Below are 25,711 nucleotides of genomic sequence, written 5' to 3'. Positions count from 1 at the left end.
TGTTTAGTGTTGCGACAATATCTAGTCTCTTCTCAAACTCTTTTTTTTTGCCATTTTGAAACTGTTGCTTAAATCTAATTTACCATTAATTTTGTAAAATGTGGGGTTTTTTTTCCAGTAACCTGTATTGTGCCTGAAATCTTGATTAGCTTCCAAAGATAGAAGAAAAATTATTTGATGCCTAACTGCTATGTTTTGTGACTAGTAATGAATTGGCTGCTTATTATTGTGTACCTTTTCAGTAAATCAAAGTAAAATTTTACTCTGTTGTAACATTAACCATTCCATTATTTCTTTATTAAAACGTTTTCACAATCACCAAACTAAGAGGAAAATGAGTGCTCTGTGACATCTGGCTATTACCAGCACATAACTGCCAACACACTTTTCATTAGTAATAGCATAATGTTATTTTAAACCACATTGGTCACACTAGTTAAGAAATAGAGTCACATGAACCAAAAAGGAAATTTAAAAAAATCTCAATTTACTTCACAGGGACAGTGATGGCCCTCTTTTTACTACACCTTTCAGATAAAAAGCAAAACAAAAGAGACGATTAAGCAAAACAAAGACACATAAGCAAAACAAAGAGACTATTTTATTTAAAAGGCATTCATATTTTCTAAATTGGTCAGATTGAAACAAAACAGCACATTCTGAATGTGAATGAAAATTGTTTTTTCAATGTACATTGCTGTGAGTTTTCTTTTCTGAAAATGAAAAATGGTCAAATGCCATTATAATATCGAAACCAATGGAGATTGTTTCCATTTTAACATAGTAAAAGCCTTACACTGGAGAAAATGACTGTACTTAAAGTTAGCATAAGGAAGTTTAGAATAAAAAGGACCCCATGCAAAATGCCAAAGAAAAAAAACTGATAATATGCTGCAATTATCCAATGATAATTTGACTATTTTAACATACAAAATATTGATATACAAGTGTACACTTATAATAGCACAGTTATATAATTTATCAGGAAAAGAAACATTAATATTTCCCTTGGAGTTAGATTATTCATTATAGTGAGTCCACAAATGTTTAATCGGTTTCTATTATATTCAAGAAACAATCACTTCACATTTTTATTCACATATATAGTGTGCTCCCCAACAATACCCGAAACAGGGCATCATAATTATCTCTGATTTTTGAAACAAAGCATAGAGAATTTTATTATAAAAACATATAAACCACAAAGACATGCTATTTCTTTCTTTTAATTCTGTTCTTTTGTAAATATCAAAAGAAGTACTGCTAAGCAATAGCCACACTGTTTTGCTATAAGACATAAGTGCAGTGGTTCTCAACCTTCCTAATGCCGCAACCCTTTAATATAGTTTCTCATGTTGTGGTGACCTTCAACCATAAAATTATTTTTGTTGCTACTTCATAACTGTAACTTTGCTACTGTTATGAATTGTAATCTAAATATCTGATATGCAGGATGTATTTTCATTGTTACAAATTGAACATAATTAAAGCATAGTGATTGATCACAAAAACAATATGTAATTATATACGTGTTTTCCGATGGTCTTAGGCGACCCCTGTGAAAGGGTCGGTCAACCCCCAAAGGGGTTGCGACCCACAGGTTGAGAACCGCTGCATTAATGTAAGTATCTGAACACTTGTATTCCAACCCACTATTCTGAGAAGACTTCATTAAACTCACAGATTCCAACAGCATATTGGAATGAAACACCACACCAAGGTGATTCATTGTGAATCTGTGGCAAATGTTTTTCTGAACTACGTTCCCAGAACAGGGGACCTGGTCGCTGTAGAGAATCCTGGGCTGTGCCTGTGAACTTGTTTGTCTCATCAACAGGTCCACTGTGGGACGTTGAACAATTCATTTTTCCCCCCCCAGTGACTATTTTTCTTACCTATGGATTGAACAATCACTGCTTACTCAGAAGCTCAGACCCAGACCCATACAGACTGAGCTTCTGAGTGAGCAGTTTCTTTGGAAAACTGGTACCAGAGTAAGTGCCCTAATGGAGTTACTAAAAGAAAAACAACACAGGAAGAGAAATTATATAGAAATGATTTTTTTCATTAATATGTGGCATTGTTTAAAAATTGTGATTTCCTTTTCTTTTCAGTTTCAAACTGAGGGTTACCAAGTGTGATTTGTTCCTAGGAGGAAGCATCTAGAACCTAACACTGCCCCTCCTACAGGCTTTGCAAGGACAACAATTCATTGTTCACCCTGGAGCATAGATCATCTCTTGCCATCCAAGGGAGGGATAATTCATTGGTTAATGTATAAAAATTTTATCAAAGAATGATAAAATTGGTGACAACTTGGTAAACTTACCAAACATTTAATTATATACTTAAAATAAGTGAATGTATAAATTACCTTTTAAATCATCGTTATAATCATGCTAAAGATAATTTTTTAAAGAATAATTTGGCACTCATTCTCCCTTGTATCTCACATATGTAAAATGATTAATAAATATTTAATAAATTAATAAACAATGCATAGTCCTCATAATTATTCTCAGCCTGAAACAAATATTCCAGATTCAAATACCCCTCTCTCTCTAGGATCACCGTCTCTGCACGGTTGGCAGCTTAAAAGTAAAAGTAATTATTTAGTTTTACTTTCTAAAAAACTTCTGGAAGCTGAGATCATTCTCCTGCTAAAATAAAGTTTCAGGATAATTCCTAGTGCTCAGGGCACGTGGCCCTGTCCCTCTGATAGCAGGTCCGTGGTGTGGTGTTTCATTGCCAGAACTGCCCTCTGCAATGCATGCCTTAAGAGTTCCTTATTTTTCATGCCGAAACCGGTTTGGCTCAGTGCATAGAGCGTCGGCCTGCAGACTGAAAGGTCCCAGGTTCGATTCCGGTTAAGGGCATGTACCTGGGTTGCGGGCACATCCCCAGTTAAAATTTACAATAAAATATTTATGTGTTATTGTTTGATTTACATTTATTTTTTCACTTTACTGTAAGCTCCCATAGTGCAGAAAAAATCAATAAAATATATTTAAAAAAAAAAAGAGTTCCTTATTTTTCAAACCTTAAGTCTGAGTCAACTCTTGAGGCAGAGGACCCAGAATTCACAGAACAGAAGCTCACCTGCTTCCTACTGTTATAGCTCACTATAACAATTCTACTCTTTCCAACTTAAAATTTACAATAAAATATTTATGTGTTATTGTTTGATTTACATTTATTTTTTCACTTTACTGTAAGCTCCCATAGTGCAGAGTCCATATGTGGGCTTTCCACACTTGGGCTTAATGCCAAGTAGGAAATTAATGAACATTTGTGAATTAATTCACAAATGAACCAATGATTGTTTACCGATTCCTTCTAAAAGTTTCTTTTTTTCTTGGCTTCTATAATGCCATAATTCCCTGATTTTTCTTCTTTCTCTCTGGCTTCTTCTCACCAAACTCCTCTGATCATTTCGTAAATGTTAGTTGTACTAAAAATACTTCTATAGATCATCTTCTCTTATTACTCTACCTATTCTCTATCAGAAATCTTAAGTACTTCCATGGTTTCCTTTTTTTCCTAGGCAAGATCAATCTTCTAACCTCTAATTATATATATAATTTTAACTGCCTCTTGAAACATAGACAAATAAACTCAACGTTTTCAAAAATAAACTCACAATTTAATGAGTTTGTAAAATTAAACACACCACATCTCTGTCATATCCCATGATCTCTCTGTTGTTCAATCCAGACCGTAGGTTTTAGCATTCTTTGGTCATGTTTCCCATCTCAAACTGCTCAACAAGTTCTATTGACTCTACATGCTAAGTTTTGTCTTCTTGCTGTAAAGCATAGAGTCAAGGTGCTAAATACAATCTTCTACACCAGCGGTTCTTAACCTGTGGGTCGCGACCCCTTTGGGGGACAAACGACCCTTTCACAGGGGTCGCCTAAGACCATCGGAAAACACATATGTAATTACATATTATTTTTGTGATTAATCACTGTGCTTTAATTATGTCCAATTTGTAACAATGAAAATACATCCTGCATATCAGATATTTACATTACAATTCATAACAGTAGCAAAATTACAGTTCTGAAGTAGCAACGAAAATAATTTTATGGTTGGGGGCCACCACAACATGAGGAACTGTATTAAAGGGTCGTGGCATTAGGAAGGTTGAGAACCACTGTTCTACCCATCTTCAGGAAGACCTAAAACACCTTTGCTAAATGTAGTTTAAAAAGTGTTTCATAAACTAATGAAACCTTCCAGTTACTTAGTCTTTCTTCAACTCACAAATTTAAGCCCAACATTCAAGAGTTGTAAATAATTTTTAAATAATTCATGGGACCTCTTCAATAAAAAGTTGAATAAAAACTTTTAAGAAAGATTCAATAAATTTCTACTGTTCGTGTGCTATCTCTCAGTGTGTTTGTTTCAATTATAAAAATATAACTAGCATCAGTTTCAATTTTTAAAGAGATTTCAAGAGACAAATTTTTCCTCACAAATAATAATGACCAGACCAAATTACAACCAGTTTGCAATCTATTAAACTCACACTGTAAAAAGTGAATGTGCACAATTTGACTTTCTGGTGATCATACAACAGTCTACAAAATTTGTTGTGATATTTATCTGCTGATAAAAATATTTTTACTTAGAAACTATATTACCATTTTTAATCTAAATTAAGCCTTATTCCATGAAAAGCCAATTTCCAAACCTCATCCCAGCAGAGGCCTAGCAGATGTCTGTTTATGTTATCTTTATGAGCTATGACAACAAAAAGCCATGTGAGCCCGTAGCAATTTACAAGTGCTCCAAACCCAGGAGGCTGGCATATCAAACGTCCACATACTAATTTTGACATTGATCTCCAACCATCAGCTGACTAAGGATGTTAGAGCTGTATTGGAAACACGTTGCAGTTTTAAATCACTTCATCAAGTAACTCATCTTAGTGCTATATTTTATTACTATTCCAACAGGAGTGGCAAGAAGCATCAATGATATATGTAGCTGATACCTAAGTTATATGAGCTGAATATAATAAAACTGTCATCCAGAATTCAAAGGGCATTAGTTATTTTTTTATCATCTATCTATATGGGGGATTTCGTATTAAATAAGGTGTTTTTAAGATAGTAGAGGATTTGCTCCTTTTAAACCCTGTTATCTTAAACCATAAAGAATACTTCAACTATATTATAGACAGTCCTATCTATTAGAGCTAGGATATATTCCACATATTTTCTCCTTTCCTTGATGTCCCATAATCATTATGATGAACAATATTTGTTATATTGTAATGCAATGATAAACTGAGTTTTAATTTAGGAGTGTGGGTTTTATTTTATTCATTGCCATAGGGACTCACATGTGTGAGGAGCTAATGTAAGTTATTGGGAGAAAAAGCTCTTGCCTTTCAAGACAAACAAGCAAGATAAACCTCTCTAGTGTGGAAAAAATGTAAGTAGGAGAGAACAGTGTCAAGTAAGGGTTGTTCAATTAGACATCTGAGCTTTCTCAGCTCTCATTGATTAGCTGCCTAGCATTGAGCAAGGTCCTTAACTCAGTGTCCACATACATAAAATGAGGGCAATAACACAAGCTACAAGTCAGAGCCCAGGGATAAATTAGATAATGTGTATGGAGTGCTTAGAAGAGTGCCTGATACATATTAGAGATTATTGGTTATTAATGGAGGGGGCAGAAAATTAATTTGCAATTGTAATGTTGTATATAGAAATACAAAAAGGGTTCATAATAATACAGAAGAAATGGCTGGGTAGGAGGAAGGGATTTGAGGAAGGTAGAGGTAAAAAAGGAAGAGATTTAAAAGAAGTGTCCTCTATAAGGTAAATACATGGATTAAAAAAGATGATTTTAGAGGATTATATATATTGGTAGTATTTAACTTTAGTAACCCGTATTTCACCTTTACTATACCTATGCTTAATAATTATATTCATTGTGTGAGGCCTAAGGATCATTTTTATTTATTTATTTGTTAATCCTTTCATCTATCTGTTTTTGCATCCACTAACCCATTCATTTATTCACTCAATTGTTCAACAAAGTTCTAGTACTATAAATAGGCACTTTGAAAGTTACTGTGGAATCATTAAAGTTTAATATGAGGGCTCTGTCACCAAGATACTTTCAGATTAATAGAAAAATTTCCCACCTTAGACTAATTGAGCAAAAATAAGAATTAAGAAATTAGTTTTGTTAAATTTTTTACATAGAAGGTTATATAAAGTTAAATGTTCCATTAATGCTATATATATCTTGAGAAGGAGAGAGAGCATAAGAATTTCTTTTTAAAACCCTTATTTTTGCAGCTAGTGATTTGGGAAATATGGTTTGGAAAATCTTAGATAATAAGTTAACAACAATATCATTACTGCATGAACTTGGTGATTTTTTTTCAGGGGGGTTGGGGGGAAATGCCTTTTCTACTTACTTCCTGGTTTTCAGTTCAGTATTAGGTGATGTGGCCAAAAACAAAGTTCAATGAAATAGGGACTATTTGTCCTTTAGACCATACACATGGGTTACACACTTTTGTACAATAAAGGGCTGTTTTGATGATTGACAGAGCCCAGGTCTCTGGAGAGGAAGCAATGTCCTGGGCCTGAGGAGGCTATCATGTGGCTAATGATTTTGTGCCAGGAGTTAGCACTGCCTTTTTTTTTTTTTTTTAATGGACTTTAGATACTGATTTGTGCAGCAATTTTCTTTAATAATTTTTTTTTTAATCCCTGGATAAGGAGGGGCCCTTGGAGTTCTCCAGGGACTTGACTTTTATCCTGACTCTCTGAAGTGAATTGAACAGCTGTGTTTAAGTTATTAAATTATATTACTTAAACCCAAATTCTACTCTAGCAGAAATCTTAATTGTTCCAAAATAGGAACCATTAGAATGTCACTAATCTGATTTATTATCACTTTAAAATGCTGAACCAAAGACAAGGTCCTCTCTCTCTTTCCCTATAAACCACTTGCTCCTTCATATAAAATCCTTAGGAGGTCATTCATCTGAGTACAACTCTTCCTTGACACCCTAATTTTTCACTAAAGTACTGTTGTAATAATCTCAATAGGCTTTCTCAGCCTAGCTATTTTCCAGGCAATTTAACCCACACAGTTGAACCTAGAAAAATGTTAGCATTTAGGTTGAGATTTCCCAAAAGAATACTTAGTTAAATGTATGAGACATAATTGCACCATTGTGGATTATGATGCCAACACATTACTAGGTACAACCACACTGTCAGCATACAATCTTTAACCAGTGTACTTCTGACTTCAAGACATAAGCAATAATTTCTGTGTTTTTAAGTTTTTACTTATTGATTTTAGATAGAGAGAGAAAGGGGGGGGGGAGAGAGAGAGAGGGAGAAAGAGAGAGACATTGTTGCTCCACCTATCCATGTACTCATTGATTGATTCTTGTTTGTGCCAAGACCAGGGAGCCAACCCACAACCTTAGTGCATCAGGACTATGCTCCAGCCAAGGTGGTCAGGGTCAGTAATAATTTCTTTATCACTCAGGAAGACAAACATATATCTGCCCTTAGCAAAAAATTGGTTCGGTATAATTCAAAGCCTATTTTGTGAATCAGGAAAAAGAAGACAAGATTCGTAAGTCTATTGAAAATAAACTTGATTTTTATTTTGAACTAGATCAATATAAACATACTAGAGGCCTGGTGCATGGATTCATGCACCAGTGGGGTCCCTCGGCCTGGCCTGCACCCCCTCGAAATCCAGGACCCCTAGGGGGATGTCGGGTAGCCGGTTTCAGCCCAATCCCCACAGGCCCAATCCAGACAGGAGGGAGCCTGATCTTGTGCATTGAGCATCTGTCCCCTGGTGGTCAGTGTGCATCATAGCAACTGGTCGTTCAGTCGCTTAGGCTTTTATATATAGAGATAGATGGAAGAAAGAAAGGTAGGAAGAGTAGAAAGATGAGTATATTTTTAAAGACATGTGTGAATTATGTCATTAGTTTTTCCTTATCACCATGTCTATTATAAATATATGAATTATATTACATTGATGTTTCTCAAACTTGCCTTGCTAACGCCAAGGGTCATTATTTAAACATGTAAATAAATAGGTTCCTTTTCTGATTCTATTGCTTTGAAGATCACCCAAGAATTTGTGATTCTTATGATAGGCAGTAGGGGAAACATTTCTTAAGACATCAAAAACAAAACACAGATTTAAATGGCTTAATTTTCACATATATCTTTCAGTTTAAATGTTAACAAAGGACTTAGTATATGCCAACTTACACATTTGAGGGAAATGTGAATTTATAAGTCAGTCTACTTTCCAAGTAGACTATTCTAGTTAAGAAGATAAGCTAAGTATCTCAAGAATAATTATATAAGAAAGGTAATATTTTCAATCTTGCATTTATTAAATCATTCACTTGGTGAATATATATTCACCGATTACAGAATAGGCATTGTGTCAAATTAGGGGGCTATAATGGTGAGCAAAAATAAGCACAAATTCTACCTTTTTGGAACTTCTAGTCTAGAAAGAAGAAAGCCATTACACAAATTTATAACATAAAATGTGGTACATGTTATGAAAGCAATGAATGATTCCATTAGTATGTACCACACAAACAGTAATTTAGTCAGAGGTGCTGAGAAATTTTTTCTGAGTAAATATACTTGAGCTGAGGATAAGGAAACAATAATAAGATGAAGGAAGGAAGGGAACTATTCCAGGTCACAGGAAGTGCATGTGCAAAGTTCCTGGGAAATCATGGTGCACATAAAAGACTACGGTGCTTTAAGAGGAAGGGGACGAATAGAGTGAGATGAGGTTGAAAAGATCAGATTATTCTCTTAAGGTACATCAGACCCTCTTGGAAGGGTCTCTTAAGGTATGTCATTCATTTTTATCTTTATTTTTTAAAAAGTGTCCAGAAATGGGATGGCTTGTTAAGATTTGCATTTTGAAAAGATTATGTTGGCTATGGTGTGGAAAAATGACTAAAGCAAGGAAGTCTAGATTTGTACAGATGAGTGGGAAGCTTCACAATGTTCCAAAAGGAGAACAAAATAACCTGAACTAGGACAATGGAGATGGAGAATAAAACAGACAGACAATGTGTTTGGAAGTCAAAGCAACAGAACTGGATGATTAATTAATCACCATCAGCTGTTGTAGGGGTTAGTGGTGAGAAGGAGGACATTTCAGAGATGGCAGTGACTGACTGAGATAGGGAGTGGTAGCAGAGGAACAGGTTTGAGGAACAAAGAGGAAGTACATGAGAACAGTTTTAAACATGATAAATTTGAGGTGCCTTGGAGATATCCCAGTAGAGCTGAGTAGGCAAGTATAAATTCTGATCCAGAGATCAGAGAAATCTGGAATGGAAATAGATAATTGTGAATCATCAAGAAATAGATAGTAATAGAAACTCTGGTGCAAATGAGATTGTCTAAGGATATAAAGAAGTAAAAAAAAGACCTTGTGATACAGTTGGTAAAGAGGAGGAGATTGCAGAGACTGAAAAAGGAAAGAGAAATGTGATTCAGAGCAGGGAGTGTACAGGACAACACAACATGGAAGAATTATTTAAAAATGGAAAAGAGCAATCAATAGTTTTACATATGAAAAAGGTCAATGAAGATGAGATCTTAAAAATATCCATTGGATTTAGAGACAGTGATGTCACTGATGACATTTTGTCGAAGTGATATGGCTGGAAGTCAGTTAGTCATGGGTTAAGGAATGAGAGGTTAATGGTGACAGATAAGAAAGATGAGAGATAAGGCATGGCAGTGCTGATTTCAAATGCAAATCAACATCTCAATACAAGATTTCCCAATAAAAACATGATCTTTACTTTGTTACTCACCCTTTTAACTTCCTTTTACATTTCTTTCCTATTAAATACACCACGTGCCTCTCTATTATGAAGCCAGTAATCTTGCTCTAACATAACCCCTCTACCAAGCTTTCAGTGGTCCCATCCCTTCTTGCAACAGGTTGAATGGTCTCTAATACTCTGAACTCGCCTTCCTTTCTCCCCAAATGAACACATTCTCCAGAAGATCCACCATAGTTCTACCGTTTAGTTAACAACTTGAGTAAATAATTGTTTCTTAAACATAGTTTGCTCATCTAAAAGGAAAGAGTTATGAATTTCCATGAAAGTTGAAAGAAATAGTGAATATGAAGTGATCATTACATTTCCTGATCACTATAGATGTCAATAACTATCAGTTGAATTTATGCATGATGTCTTTTATGACATATTAACAACAAGACAAGCACTGGCCTGGTGACTCAGTTTAAATTCCCTTTCAGGGAGCATAGCTAGGTTGCATGTTTCTATGTTTCTCTCTCACTTCAATGTTTCTCTCTCTCTCTCTCTCTCAAATTAATAAAAGCATATCCATAGATGAGGCTTATAAATAAATAAATAAATAAATAAATAAATAAATAAATAAAGGCTCCAAATAGAGTGACTTAAGTTAAGCCCTATGTTGTTTTTTTTTTTTTAAATATATTTTATTGATTTTTCACAGAGGGGAAGGGAGAGAGACAGAGAGTTAGAAACATTGATGAGAGAGAAACATCGATCAGCCGCCTCCTGCACATCTCCCACTGGGGATGTGCCCGCAACCAAGGCATATGCCCTTGACCAGAATCGAACCCGGGACCCTTCAGTCCGCAGGCCGACGCTCTATCCACTGAGCCAAACCGGTTTCGGCAAGCCCTATGTTATTAAACTGAGACAATTAAGGCTTCAACTTCTTAAACTAGTCCACCAGGAATCCCCTGGTAGACCTCCACCATCCTTTAAAAGAAAGTAACCTTGCAATAATCAACTTGCTTTTTTGCTTAGTATAATTTCCTTGTTTCTGCTCCCAACTACCTATAATTTCATTTTGTATTACTCCTTAGAGGTACATTCTATCTGCTAGGTTGGATGCTGCTAAACTCATGAATCAATGAATAAATCCAATAATACCTTTAAAATTTACTGAGTTGAATTTTTTTAACACCACTTTCTGTTCAGTAACTATGTGTAAAGATGAGTAAGAATGATATAAGATTCTGGTGAGAAAATTAACATATAAATAGAATACAGATTAGTTTGAATCAGTAAGATATATTCTTCTAAACTTTAGAAACATCATTTCATCATCACGTTGAACTAAAATAGATACATAGTATGTTATTTCTTTAAAAAATAAATGATTAAAAAACCCTCTATTCCTTTCCAAATAAATCACCTATAAGGAATTCTTTCTCTAAGAGTCTGATCTCTGGAAAACTCAGGTAGAGATAAAATGTACGTGAAACATTTAAATTCTTTAATTTTCAGTAAACTTTATTTGATTATAGATATTTAAAAACTTAAAAATTATATTTTTGAATAGTAAATTACAATCTGTGATAGTATAAGTTAGAACAGAAGTGAGTAGCCTAAAGCAGATTGAAATGTTTACCATATTGAAAAGAAAGCAAAATGTAATTCTCTTCCTACTAGTTGTAAAGTGTTTGGAGCTGTTTATTTTCTCTCTACTCTTAGTAAAATGTTCACAGTAACTAACATGCTTTTTCATTTGTGACAAATGCATTCTGATTAAGCCTTTCCAAATCATCTGCCTTCTCTAAGTTTGGATGAAGATTCTGGTCCTATGATTTGTCTAGGAGGTTTTGCCTATTATAAGTTGGTCTAGCTGGTCAAAGTAGAAGATTGCTTTTAATTAATATTATGGGATCTTCTTTTGTGAGAGAATGAGAGCAATTATAAAACATCTGGAGAAAACAAATGTAAAAACTGTACATCCAGAATGCATGCAAATGGGGTAAGTGACCGTGGCCTGGGTCATGTATAAAGATGTGGGGGTCACTGAATATGTACCATACTATCAGCAGGAGAAATAAACATACAATTTGTTTATTAGAACAAAGCAAGGTACATTATACAGGTAAAAGTGAAAGGGTAAAGAGAAGCTTAAGTTCATTTTTTATGGCTCTAACTGACAAGAGAGGAGTGGGGGATTGCTCTTAAGGAGAACAAATAAAAGTCACAGTATTCATGAGCCAATTGTAAGCGTCTAGGAAAACAGACTATACTAAAATCCATAACCAAGAATTGTTCATAATAACAGGAAGAGCAATCATTTGATTTAGTATGAATAATACAAAGAGAGCTTATGGCTGAATATAGAGTAAAAAGTTATCAAATTAAAAGAGCTTTATGAAAGGCTGACAAATTATGAAAGGCTATAAGAAATCAAAGGTATTAAAGGGAATAGAGTGATTTTGTTTATCTCTTAAATAGTTCATATTTTGCTTTAACTTGTGATGTACTTCTTCAAAGTGGAACAAATCTGAAGTAATTTTACCCAAATAAAATTGACACTGGCTCTATCCACTGAGCCAAACCACCTAGGGCCAATCTTTGTAATTTTAGCCAATCAAATAAGTATGTATCCATATTTCATTATAGTTTTTATTTTTCTAATGACTAAAAATGTTGACATCCTTTTCATGTGTTTAATGACCATTCATATAGTATCTACATATTACATAATTTTATTGATATGAATTCAAGATTTTATTAACAAATCTATAATTACCAAAAGCAGGTTGAGTGCCTGCCTGAGAACAGGAATGAAATAACCAATGGATTGCAAGAGTGTAGAGAAAAACTCTGTTTTCTGTCTATTCACTATTCTATCACTATTATTCTCAATATTTCACTTCTGACACTAGATGTGTGGAGTATTTGTTTCTTGGTTTGTTTGTTTGCCAAACCAAGCAATTATCTGATTCTGTGAACACCTCAGAGTGTCCTATCATTTAACTCAATTCTGAGTCTATCTATTTAAAGATAGTGTAGGATTCTGCATGTTAAGAGCTCAGTCCCACAAGAATCCCCCTACTTTAAGTGCCAATCAAAAGTCCAGGTTGTCTCCTGTGCTTCTGACCAACCTTCTATAAATCAGAAGTTTCTAATACCCTCTCCTCCATTTCCATCACTTGCTAGAATAGCTTACAGAACTCAGTGAAACAGTTTGCACACTAATTACCAGCTTATTTTTAAAGAATACAACTCAGCAACAGCAATATGGAAGAGAAGCATGGGGCAAGGTATGTGGGGGAGGGGTACAGAGTTCATGTAGCCCTCTCCAAGTATGTCACTCTTCCAGCGCTTCTACATGCACCATCCTTTGGGATCTTAGGCATTCATTACACAGGCATGATTGATTAAATTATTGACTATTGGTGATTCATTCAACCTCCAGTCCCTCTGGAAGCTCAGGGATAGGGCTGAAAATTTCACCCCTCTAATTACATTTTAGTTCCCTTGGTAATCAAACCTCAAACTGTGGTTTTCTAGGGGCTTTACAAAAGTCCCCTCATTGACATAAACTCGAGTGGTTGAAAGAACTAAAGACACCTCTATTGTTCTTCTAACCGAGGAAATGCCAAGGGTTTCAGGAGCTCTGTGTCAGAAATAGGGACAAAGGTCAAATGTATATTTCTTATAACAAACCACAATATCACAAAAGGGCAAAAGAAAACTTTTTTGATTCTGGAAGTATTTGTTATCTGCATTAGCATAATGGTGTTGTAGGTATATACAAATGTCAAAACTAACCAAATTGCATACTTTAAATATGTGAAGTTGATTGCATTTCAACTATTCTCTCTAAGGTCACTGATGTCTGATCTCTTTTGCCGTATTTAGTACCCATGTCTCTATTATTGCTCTTCGTGAACTATTTGTAGCAGAGACATGGTTTTCTTCTTCAGTTTCAGGACACAGCTCTGTCTCCTTTCCTTCTTTAATTTCACCTTCCCATCAAATGATTCAATTTGGACATACCCTTGAATCAGCATTTTGCCTCTTTCCTATTTTCTCTGTACTGTTAATGATCTTATCTTTATTTTCATATCATCTTATCACTCACCATTCTTCTGTGAATAAGTCTCAGAGTCACCAATTTCAGCAATAGTTCATCACACATACCATACAGCATAGCGATTCCACTATTTATAGGAGAATACACACATCCACACAAAACTGGAACATAAATGTTTGTAGCAGTATTACTAATGGTGGTTAAAAAGTGGAATCAACCCAAATGCCCATCAACGGAGGAATGCCCATCAACTGACGAATGGATAAATAAAATGTGGTATATCCAAAAAAGAAATGAAGTGCTGATACATGCAACAAATTAGACAAACCTTAAAAACATTATGGTAATTAAAAGAAGCCGATCAAAATTGGCCACATGTTATATGATTCCTTATATATGAGATATTTAGACTAGGCAAATGTATAGAGGCAGAATGTTGATGAAGAGTTGACCAGAGTTGGAGGGTGGGAGAGGGTGCAAATGCTGATTGACTGCTAATAAGCACATCGTTTTCTTTTAAGAGAGGGAAATGTGCCCTAGCTGGTTTGGCTCAGTGGATAGAGTGTTGGCCTGAGGACCAAAGAGTGCCAGGTTTTGGTCAAAGTTTGATTCCGGTCAAGGGCGCATGCAGGAGGCAACCAATTCTCACATCCATGTTTCTCTCTGACTTTCCCTCTCTCTAAAAGATCAATGGGAAAATATCCTCGGGTGAGGATTAACAAAAGAGAGAGAGAGAGGAAGAGAGAGAGAGAGGTGCTCAAATTAGATTGTGGTAATGGTTGCACAATCATGTGAGTACACTAAAAATATGGAATTGTACACTTTATTTAGTTTTTTAATTTTTTTTAAGGAAGGGTCCTTAGAGCTTGGGAGTAAGGAAGGTAATGGAGAGCATTACTTATACTCCATCATTTCAAGACGCTTGAACTGACTTTATTTGTATTTTGTGGCTTTATAGCACTGAAATGATGAAATGAAACATAGCTGCATATGGACATCTTCCTCTTGTTTGTTTGTTTTTTTTAATATATTTTTATTGATTTCAGAGAGGAAGGGAGAGGAAGAGAGAGATATAAACATTAATGTTGAGAGAGAATCATTGACCAGCTGTCTTCTGCACACCTCCAACTGAGGATCAAGCAACCCAGGCATGTGCCCTGACCGGAAATTGAACCGTGACCTCCTGGTTCACTGTTACAACTTCCTGTATTTTATATAATTATATATTTCTTAGCTAGGTAATCAGGCAGTCTTTGAACCTGAAGAACTTAGAGAATTCTACCCTAATTTACTTTTTTTCTAAAAAAAGCACAGACTAAAGAAACTAACAGAATACCAGATTTATTGTATATTTAATGTGAAAATAGTACATACATCTTTTTAAAATCTGCAGTGACAATCAAAGCCTATAACCTAGAGTTTTCTTAACTACAGTTTTCCATTTTGGATGTCTGTGACTATGTGCCTATAACAGGGTGTTCATACATCTTCTAACAAGGTTATGTATCTATTTGTTGAAGAAAAGATGATACCAAGGACAGACCTATTCTTAGCTGTCAATGTCAGTTATTCCATAGGACACGTGTCCTCTAAGGAAACAATGTCAGTTTTATTTTTTTACCAATGCCACATTTGACCTTTGTTTCACCAGCTTTTTACTCCTATAATAAATGACAGGAAACTGAAACTACTTTTTTTCAGAGTGTGTGATCTGTTGAATACTGCTCATTAATTGAATGGCTATATAGGAATCCAGCACATCAATGCAACAAAACATAATTTATCTATTGAAGTACTACAAAAATAAATATTTTATATGTATTACTAGAGGCCCGATGCACAAAATTTGTACAAGAGTAGGCCTTCCTTCCCCCGGCTGCCGGCACCAGCTTCTGGCACTGGCTTCCCTCTGGCACCCGGGACCCGGGCTTCCCTCACAGCCCTGGCTTCATCCTGAAGATCATCTGGTCTCATTGGAATATTTTATTATTATAGATTGTGTGCTTGAGTTGGCAGTTATGTAACTATAGTTGCAAATATGAATATTTATCAATTTAAATAGTATTGCTACTGATACTTTTTTGTTTGTTTGTTTGTTTGTTTGTTTTGAGAAAAACAACCTTGGGCTAAATAAATTAATAGCATAGAGAAGTTTCCCATCTTTTATCCTATTTGATTCTTCCAAACACTATGTAAAATAAACAGAGTAAGCACATTTAACCCTATTTTTACACATTAGAAAATCAAGACATTGAGAGCTAGAATTTACTAATCTAAATTCACATTTGAATAAGGACCAGAATTAGAATGCAAGCCCAGGTCTGTAGGAATTGGTGGTTCCTATTCTTTCTTTTCTCTAATGCAGGCACAGAATCAAGAAGGGACCATATGGGACGTGTGAACTGTTCGCTTTGAACCTAGAGCTCTTTTGCTTCCTGGATCCTCTTCAGACCACTTCTGCACCTGTTAGTGCAGTCACACATTTTCTCTATGTGGCATTTTCCTCCAGATGCACTTTAATACAGATGTGGCAACTTCCCAATTTTGTGTCCATTTGGACCTGAGAGTCTACTGTGCCTTTACATCCAGCAAAACAAGAGAAACTTGGAGAATAAGAAATGCCAGCAGAAAACTTGCAAAGCTAATATCCCAGTTTTACTGCATACATATCATTTCTCCAAAATTTCATGAGAGATGTTCAAAGTCATGAAAAAGACTAGGGATAAATAAGTGTATTAAATATTTATACATCATAACCTGTGGTCTATTGAAGAGATATGAGAATACCTCTCTCGGACTATGCTGATAGTTCTGTTGATTTTTGTTGTTGTTTTATCTACAGAGGTCATTTCACTTTTATATATAGCTGTCCTCCTAACAAACAAAACTTGTTCTACAAAAAACAAACAAACAAAAAAGCCTCAATTCTACTGAGTAGAAATGGCCTGGGGAAAACTGGAGCATGACAACCGTTATATTCATAATTGGTGTTGCTTACAGACTCCAAAAGTTTCATCAAGGAAATAACCAAGACAAATTTTGTACCTAAAACATTACATTAATTAATATAGGCAAAAGTGGGTAAAATCACAGGAAATATGTAATTAATATGCATTAATCAGCAAATACAAACATTTCAAGAATGGGATTTGGAGATAAAGTACATAAATTACATTGTGTGCCTTACAAATCATTCAATATACCCCTCCTCCCACCAAACTTGCTCACAATCCCTGATATTTTCTTGCCTTTATTCACTTTCTCATGGTGACTGACTTTTCATCAATTGAATACTTATTAAGGTTAAAATGTTGTATTATAAAAATGCAAATTTTTCTCAAATAACTGGGAAGTGGGTGTGGATTGTCAGCTATTCATACTTCTGCTATCAGTTAGTATAATTCAATTGCTTTCCTTCTAGATCTGACTGACTTCTGATTCAGCGTAGGAAGGCCCGTCCGTCTGAGTGGAGAGAAGGCTTAGCACCGAGTGCTTTAAAAGGAGCAGAGAAGATGGTCATGTGTGGATTGTTGGTGTGTCAGGAGGCTTTGGAGAGTAAGAAGACCCTGAGCCCAAGAGCCAGAAAGAGGACGATGCCCTAAGCTGCCTGGGCTAGTGACAAAGCCAGACCTGTCCTTACTGATGTCTCTCCAGGGACTGGTCCTCTAGGGGACAAGGAAGGTATACATTAGGCATTGTAATCTATAATATTCTGTAGTTTCCAATTATTAGTTCACAGATCTATGCATCTCAAGCTTCAGAGAGCTCTTTCTGTGCCCTTCACTATAGCCCAGAGCTTCTTCCCCTAAGTCACCCTACTGATCCTCTTGTAGTCTCTTCGGTTTCAACTCTTAACTATGGACAGACTAATAGAAGTATCAGCAGCTCACACAGACTCATGGCCCTACCATCTCAAGGCTGTTTGCCACATATTTCTTCACTACTAAACTAGAAACAAAAGGCTAAATATGGAATTCAAAAATTACTGAGCAGGTCTATTTTTTCTTTCTCCAAAAAAGGACATCAACCAGTATCAAAACCAAGCAGCCTTTAAAAGGCCAGATCTTAATAAAATTGCTCAGCTGTCTAATTCAGTTTATTATTATGGTTCTTGCAGATTATTCTTGGGTTCCAAAACAGATTCGCAAAGAAATAAGCCCAAACTGAGATAGTTTATCTTGACATGATAATCATTTATATGCACTTTAGCTCACAATAAAATGGAAAATGTTTTTCCTTCCACCTAGCAGAAACAGTTCATGCTTGCCAATCTTTCAAACACAGACAGATAAGTATATTCGGATGGGTATAGACTAGTTTTTCCTTACACAGAATTATTAATTTCTGCTATGAGGAATTTTTTTATTGCCATACTAAACTCACACTATTGTCTTTGTGGATCTATACCAGAACATTGTCAGGGCCTCACACTTCTTGATAGAATCCAGATAAATATATTGATATGTCTTTAGTTCTTTTATTGTCTTGATTTATAACATTTCAACTGCTTTTATTGTATTTTTATATTTTCATGTAGTTTTCTAATTATTAACTTTTTTCTTTTAGTTTTTTCTTGAGTCTGCAGGCTGACGCTCTATCCACTGAGCCAAACCGGTTAGGGCTAGTTTTTTCTTGATCGTGTTTATTGTCATGCTTTTTGTATTATAATCTAAACTCAATTATTTTTATTAATTCTTACACTCATTCTACAATCCTACTTATTTATATGTTTATAATATTTTATGAGATGTTTTAAGTAGGTTTTTCCATGTTATAATCTTTTAGCATTTTCTTTTAATTATATAGCATTTTCTCTTTTATATTGTATCTAATTTTATCTATATTTCTTTTTAAAAAATATTTTATTGGTTTTCAGAGAGGAAGGGAACAGGAATGAGAGATAGAAACATCAATGATGAGAATCATTGATTGACTGCTTTTCCTGCACACTCCCTACTGGGGATTGAACCCAAAACCCAGGCTTGTACCTTGACCTGGAATCAAATTGTGACCTCCTGGTTCATGGGTCGATGTTCAACCACTGAGCCATGAAGGCTGGGCTTTATCTCTATATCTTAGAATTAAATTATCTTTCTGACTTATAATTCTTTCATTTTTGAAATCACATTATTCTTTAAATACTCTTACGTATTGGTACCTATTTTTCCTCTGTTTTGATTCCTTAACAGTTTGCTTTCCATTTATTAATTTAGTTTATTTTTCATATTTTCTCTTATTTTAATATTTTAATAAATTGTTTAATGATAGTCACAATAACTATGGCCTTGGGTTAGGTATGTAGCTAAAGTTAACACCACACGTGAGGGAGCGGGGAAGCCTCACCCAGCTATCCTTGCAGCTACTGCTCTAACAATGGGTAACCTAGCCTTTCAAGAAGTGCTTTCCACAAGTCCTTATTATTTATATTCTGCCCCCAGAAATAAAAGGTTATTTCTCATAGGGAAAATTATTCCCTTGATACAGATATTATTCTTAAAAAATTATTGGATGCCATACATCTAGTTCTTTACAAGATTAGCTCGTTTGTTAGTATTTGTTTGTTTAATGCCTGCTCTGTGACATACATTAACATTAGGCTTGGAGAAAATGTGATAATTGTTCGTTTCGGGTAAGAAACTGATGTCTAAATAATGAGGGGCCAGGTGGTATGAATCCTCCCAGTAGACATTCATAGTAGGAAGCATAGGAAACTGCTACTATTTTAATATTTGCTTTATGCTGATGTATGTAGTAGCAGTTTGGCTCTCTTCCCTTTTTTGCTTGGGGCATGACTCACATCACCCCTGCCTGCCCCCATTCCTTCTGCCGCTCTGGGAGAGGCCAGAGAGACGGAAGTTTATCCTGAATGTTTTCAGGGGTCATTGGTGTACGTATCCAGTGGTTCCTATAAGTTTTCAGAAATGTTCAGTGGGTCTGGACACACTGAGAAATACAGATGTTAAAAAAGAGGAGATACACTTGTTCCATTCTGGATATTTTCTGGGGTATGGGAGACAGATGACTCTCTTTTTTCCTATTCCTCACCCCCCCCCCCCACCAAAAACAAAACAAAACATCTTTTTCTATAAGTAGAGATAAGAGAAAGCCGTTTTCAAAACTGAAATTATGGTTACTCTCAGAGAATTCAACCAATCTAATCCTGATCAAGGATGCAAGACTGGAAAGTGTAAATGAGAAAGCTCTTTTCTTGGTAAATTATTTTTCTCTGTCTGAAGTAAAAACTGTGTTCACGAGAGGAAAATGGCCTAAAAATCATCTACAAAAAGACAACAGAGACAGAAAATTGGTATGATATCTGCAGCATTATCCAGTGTGCCTAGACCCATAGACACATGTTCTAAGTGGCAGGTATATATATCTACGGTGAAAGTTGTAGCACTGGGTACCATGGTTTAGTGATGCATTAAGATCATCCAAAAAATCCCTGTGTTCTTATTATTTGCATGCCTATGGTCAATTTCACCATATATGAAACAGGAAAAATAACAGTATCTACCTTATACTGTGAGGTCTAAATAATAAAATGTCATATGTCTCCTAGTGCTCAATAATAATGAGAAATCTTTAGTATAATTATATATTATCAAACAGGAATCTGTAACTACCATTACAAATGTTACAAGGTTCTTGTAAACACACAGTAGACACACATACAATAAGCAAAGGGTTCTAGAGCCTTGGTTAAATACAGCAATGACATTATAAAAAATATTTTCCATCCTATACTTGTAAGAAAAAGGTTCTGATTTTTATCTGTGTCTATTGTCCAGTTAATTACAATTCATTACTATCAGCTTGTTCAATGTGCCAGCAGACCTGCTATCAAAACACTAATTATAAAGTGCAGTATTAGTCAGCTCGGGCAGGGTTCAGTTTCTGGTGAAGGCTCTCTTCCTGGTTTGCAGATAGCATTTTCTTTCTTCACATGACAGAGAGAAACACAGAGAGAGTCTCTTCCTCTTCTTATAAGGCCATAGTCCTATGACCTCATTTAATGTCAAGGATTTCCTAAAGACCCTATCTCCAGATGCTGCTGTCACAGTAGGGATTAGGACTTGAACATATGAATTTTGCAAGGCCACAATCAATCCATAGCAACTGCACAGTCCAATTAGAGAGAATTGGCATTGAATTTGAAAAATAGGCAGCAGGCTTTCAGAGTACTCAAGTGAGCAGAAACTTAGGAATAATACATACGGCATGTTTGAAAGTAAAGATCTTGGGCAATGTAAGTGAATGTTTTCTCATGCTAATACAAGGTTCTAACTATTCTCATTAAAGAATTTGCTCTTCTTTTTTCAAGCATTTGGAAAACAGTTTATAAAATAAAAATTTATCATAAATAACTTAATTAATGACCAAGAATATAATCATTTATTGACTTTTATAGATTGGTCTTCATCTTCTACTCTATGAAGCAAAGGATTGCTGGTTACCAGAATAATACAACAAAATTTTAACAAGAAAGCCCACTGCATGGGAGAACATATTTGCCAATGTTATCACCGATAAGGGTTTAATCTCCAACATTTATAGGGAACTCATACAACTTAACAAAAGGAAGATAAACAATCCAATCAAAAAATGGGCAAAGGACCTAAATAGACACCTTTTAAAAGAGGACATTCAGAAAGCCAAGAGACATATGAAAACATGCTCAAAGTCAGTAATCATCCGAGAGATGCAAATCAAAACAACAATGAGGTATCATCTCACACCTGTCAGAATGGCTATCATCAACAAACGACAAGTGCTAGAGAGGATTCGGAAAAAAGGGAACCCTCGTGCACTGCTGGTGGGAATGCAGACTGGTGCAGCCACTATGGAAGACAATATGGAGTTTCCTCAAAAAGTTAAAAATGGAACTCCCATTTTACCCAGTTATCCCACTTCTAGGACTATATCCCAAGAAACCAGAAACACCAATCAGAAAGGATATATGCACCCATATGTTCATAGCAGCACAATTCACCATAGCTAAGATCTGGAAACAGCCTAAGTGCCCATCAGTAGATGAATGGATTAGAAAACAGTGGTACATCTACACGATGGAATACTATGCTGCTGTAAAAAAGAAGGAATTCTTACCATTTGCAACAGCATGGATGGAACTGGAGAGCATTATGCTAAGTGAAATAAGCCAGTCAATGAAGGAAAAATACCACATGATCTCACTCATTTATGATAATAAAGACCATAATAAACTTATGAACAAAAATAGATACAGAGGCAGAGCAGCCTCGAACAGACTGTCAAACTACAGCGGGAAGGCTGGGGAGGGTTGTGGGGCAGGAGCGGGGAGGTAAGAGATCAACCGAAGGACTTGTATGCATGCATATAAGCATAACCAATGCACGTAAGACACTGGGGGGGGGGGGTAGGGGAGGCCCGGGGAATATCAAGGGGGGGGGGGGGAAATGAGACATATGTAATACTCTTTGTAATACTTTAAGCATTAAAACAAAATTTAAAAAAAATAAAATGCATTAAAAAATACAACAAAATTTTGCACTGCATATTATTTTTGGTTACATAGAAACAGCCATTTTAAAAAATCTTTAAAAACTCAACACTTTAGCCTGGCCAGCATGGCTCAGTGGTTGAGCGTCGACCCATGAACCAAGAGATTTCCAGTTCTATTCCCGGTCAAGGCACATGCTGGGGTTGCAGGTTCAGTCCCCAGTAGGAGGCGTGCAGGAAGCAGGCAATCTTTGATGTTTCTCTCTCATTGATGTTTCTATCTCTCTATCCCGCAAAAGAAATCTATGTTTTTATTGTAAAAAAACATATTTTAAAAAAAACTAACCACTTTAATAATACAATGCTTTGTTTTTTCATGAGTGGAAAATAAGCAAAATTGACATACTTGTTAGATCTCTTGATTTACAAGTCGTTTTGGTTAAAGTAATTTGCTAAGCTACAGATGTCTACTACAATTGGATCTTTATATGTTAAAAACAAATAAAGCTAAATATCCATCAGTTTTTCTGGAGGCGAGTAGAATATCCCTGAGTCAGTCATATGGCACAGCTTGAATTAATAATGGATACTTAGGATTATCTGACTAAGAAGCTCATTTGGGACTGAGACAAGCATTTCCTAATTCTAGTCTCCTGGGCCATCATTCAAATATATTATTATTCAAATAGCTAACGAGACAGGAAGAGTTCCAACCAAAATTGACTTGTATTCTCTGGGGAAGTCAGCTCTGAGAGTAGATATACATAAATTCCCCAAGTGTATTGTAGACAGAAAGTATTGTAATTAATTTACTAGTCAGGCCCAAAGCATTATGAGTGAAAGAATTGCTTAATTCTTCCTTTACCAACTGCTAGATTCCAACCTTTCTAGGAAAAAAATATATAAGCCCACTTCAACATATTCTAAAGTAGATACAAATATGATTTGAAAAATGCAATAAATAAAACTTTCCCAAAGATTATGATAAAATCAAAATAAAAACACCCATATATGGTACAGTGTGGTTCTGGATGTCACAGAATTTCAATTATGTTAAATATTGTGATATCATTTATATTAACATCAATTATCATTATTATTGCTATATTATATATGCCTGTGTCCTAAAAGCTAATTTACTTAGAGATTTTTTAAAATTTAATTGTAGAATCTTAGTTAGATGTGGCTGAAACTATTTCTTCCCAAATTCCAGTAAAATAAAAGTTACATATAGGTAAACAAAATGTGGTATATCCATACAATGCACTATTATTCAGCAATAAAAAGCAATGAAGTACTGATTGTTAGGTCTGAACAACTAATTGAATCAACACCCCCTCCCCTGGCAACTGACCTTTAGACCATTTCACAACCGACATTCCCCTTTGCTTAGACCACATTCCACTTGCTGAGACCATTAGCTTTCCCCTCAGGACCCGCCCAGGGCATTCTCCGCCCAGAAAAAGCCGCCTACAGGCCTTTAAAATCTCGGACCCCCAGTCCCCGGGTGCTGGCGCCGTGATGGGGCTCACCCCACCTGGTTTTCCAGATGACCTAGTAAATTAATAATGCCTTACCTCTTTCCGGGAGGGTTCCGCGGGATGAGGGGCCATCGCCCCAGCTTTGATCACCCTGAGTTTGCTACTCCGAGAGCAGCAGGCGGCGGCAGCTTGGCCTGGGCTTACCTCTGAGTTCCACCTGAGTGATTGCCGCCTCCGTTAGGCCTCCCTCCCTGATGGGCCTCCCAACCAGCCACGGAGGACGCAGGTGGGAGACCTCTCCTTCCCATTGCCGACCCTGCGCTCAGCGGCTCATTCCATCTCGGGTAAGTGACAATTGGATCACCCTTCTGGATTTCTGATTTGACATCTCAGACAAAAAACCTAGCACTAGGCCAGAAATCCTCTCCAGTCGGGCTGCGGCCCAGGACCAGGTCCCACTGGCTTCCTCATCGCAGGGAACCCCGCCACTCGAGTTAGACTGTCCAACATGGGTACACCTTGAAAACATTGTGCTAAGTGAAAGAAGCCCAACAGGAAAGGTTATGTAGTATATAATCCCAGTTGTACGAAACGTCTAGAATAGGTAACTTCATAGAGACAGCAAGCAGATTAGTTGTTGCCAGAAGCTGGTGGGAGGGGGAGGTGATTGCTTAATAGGCATGGGATTTATTTATAGGGGGGGAGGGGGCATCCTGGAGTTAGATAATGGTGATGGTTTCATCTTGTTGATTGATTTCTAAACAGACTGAAAACACCCCAATGGTTTACTTTAGATTGGTGAATTGTGTGGCGTGTGAATTATATCTCATTAAGACTATGTACATCTGTGTTTTAAGATAAAATTAAAAAAAAGTTTAATGTACATCTGTATCATCTCATCAATTGCCTCAGGAGAATGGAACTAGATGGTGGGAATCAAGGCAGTGCTGTTATTGTTCATTATTAGCGTTAGAGTATTATGAATTTTGAAACTGTATGTATACTTATTTTAACTTTCACTAAACTTTCATCATTATAACTGCTTTAGTATTATGATTTTGAAGCTAAATGGTTATTTGATATTTTTTACATAAACGTTTTCTATAGAGTCCAAATTATGATAATACTTATTTTGCAACGTATATCATTTTACTTAATATGAGCAATTAGGGAACAATCTCCAGTCTGTGTTAATTGTAGCATATCGATGAGTCTGAAATGTAATTATAAAGTACTTTCCAAACCATAACTTTTATCATTTTGTAGTTCCAATCATATATCTAAGTACACATTGGTTTACTATGCAGAGGACCAAACAATTCTCTGTTGGCACTCGGAACGCCGGAATGTACCCTGTACTGCCCCGTTAAACCAGTAATAATGACTTTTTTTTTCAAGAGAGCAATCTACAATGGAGCCAGGTAGCTCCAGGAAGCTGAGCTAACTCACCCCCACCTCCTTGTGAAACTGAACTTTTGAACTTGGCTAAACCAAATGGCTACATCCTGATACAGATCCTGGAACTGGCTCTGCATCACTGAACTTTCTACTAAAAAAATAAATAAAAATTTCACCTGCAATAGACAAAACAATTCATTATGCATACCATAGTGCTCATATGCTTGCAAGCCCCATTACAGTTCTTTCAAAGCCCTTACATAATTCTTTTGAGAGCACCAACCCCTGCCCCGCCTTTCTCTATAAACTGTCTTTTTCTTTCCTCCTCAGAACACAGTTTGGATTTCTACCCAAATCTGTCTCCTGAGTTGCAATTCCTTAAAAAAAATACTCTAAATAAAGCTTTGGTTTGCCTTGCAGTTCTTTGTCAAAATTGACTGGTAAGGCCATAATAAGAAC

Source organism: Myotis lucifugus, unplaced genomic scaffold (assembly GCF_000147115.1).
Source record: "Myotis lucifugus unplaced genomic scaffold, Myoluc2.0 scaffold_52, whole genome shotgun sequence".
Taxonomy (NCBI): Eukaryota; Metazoa; Chordata; class Mammalia; order Chiroptera; family Vespertilionidae; genus Myotis; species Myotis lucifugus.
The sequence above is the reverse complement of the archived record's forward strand: the minus strand, read 5'-3'. Positions refer to the sequence as shown.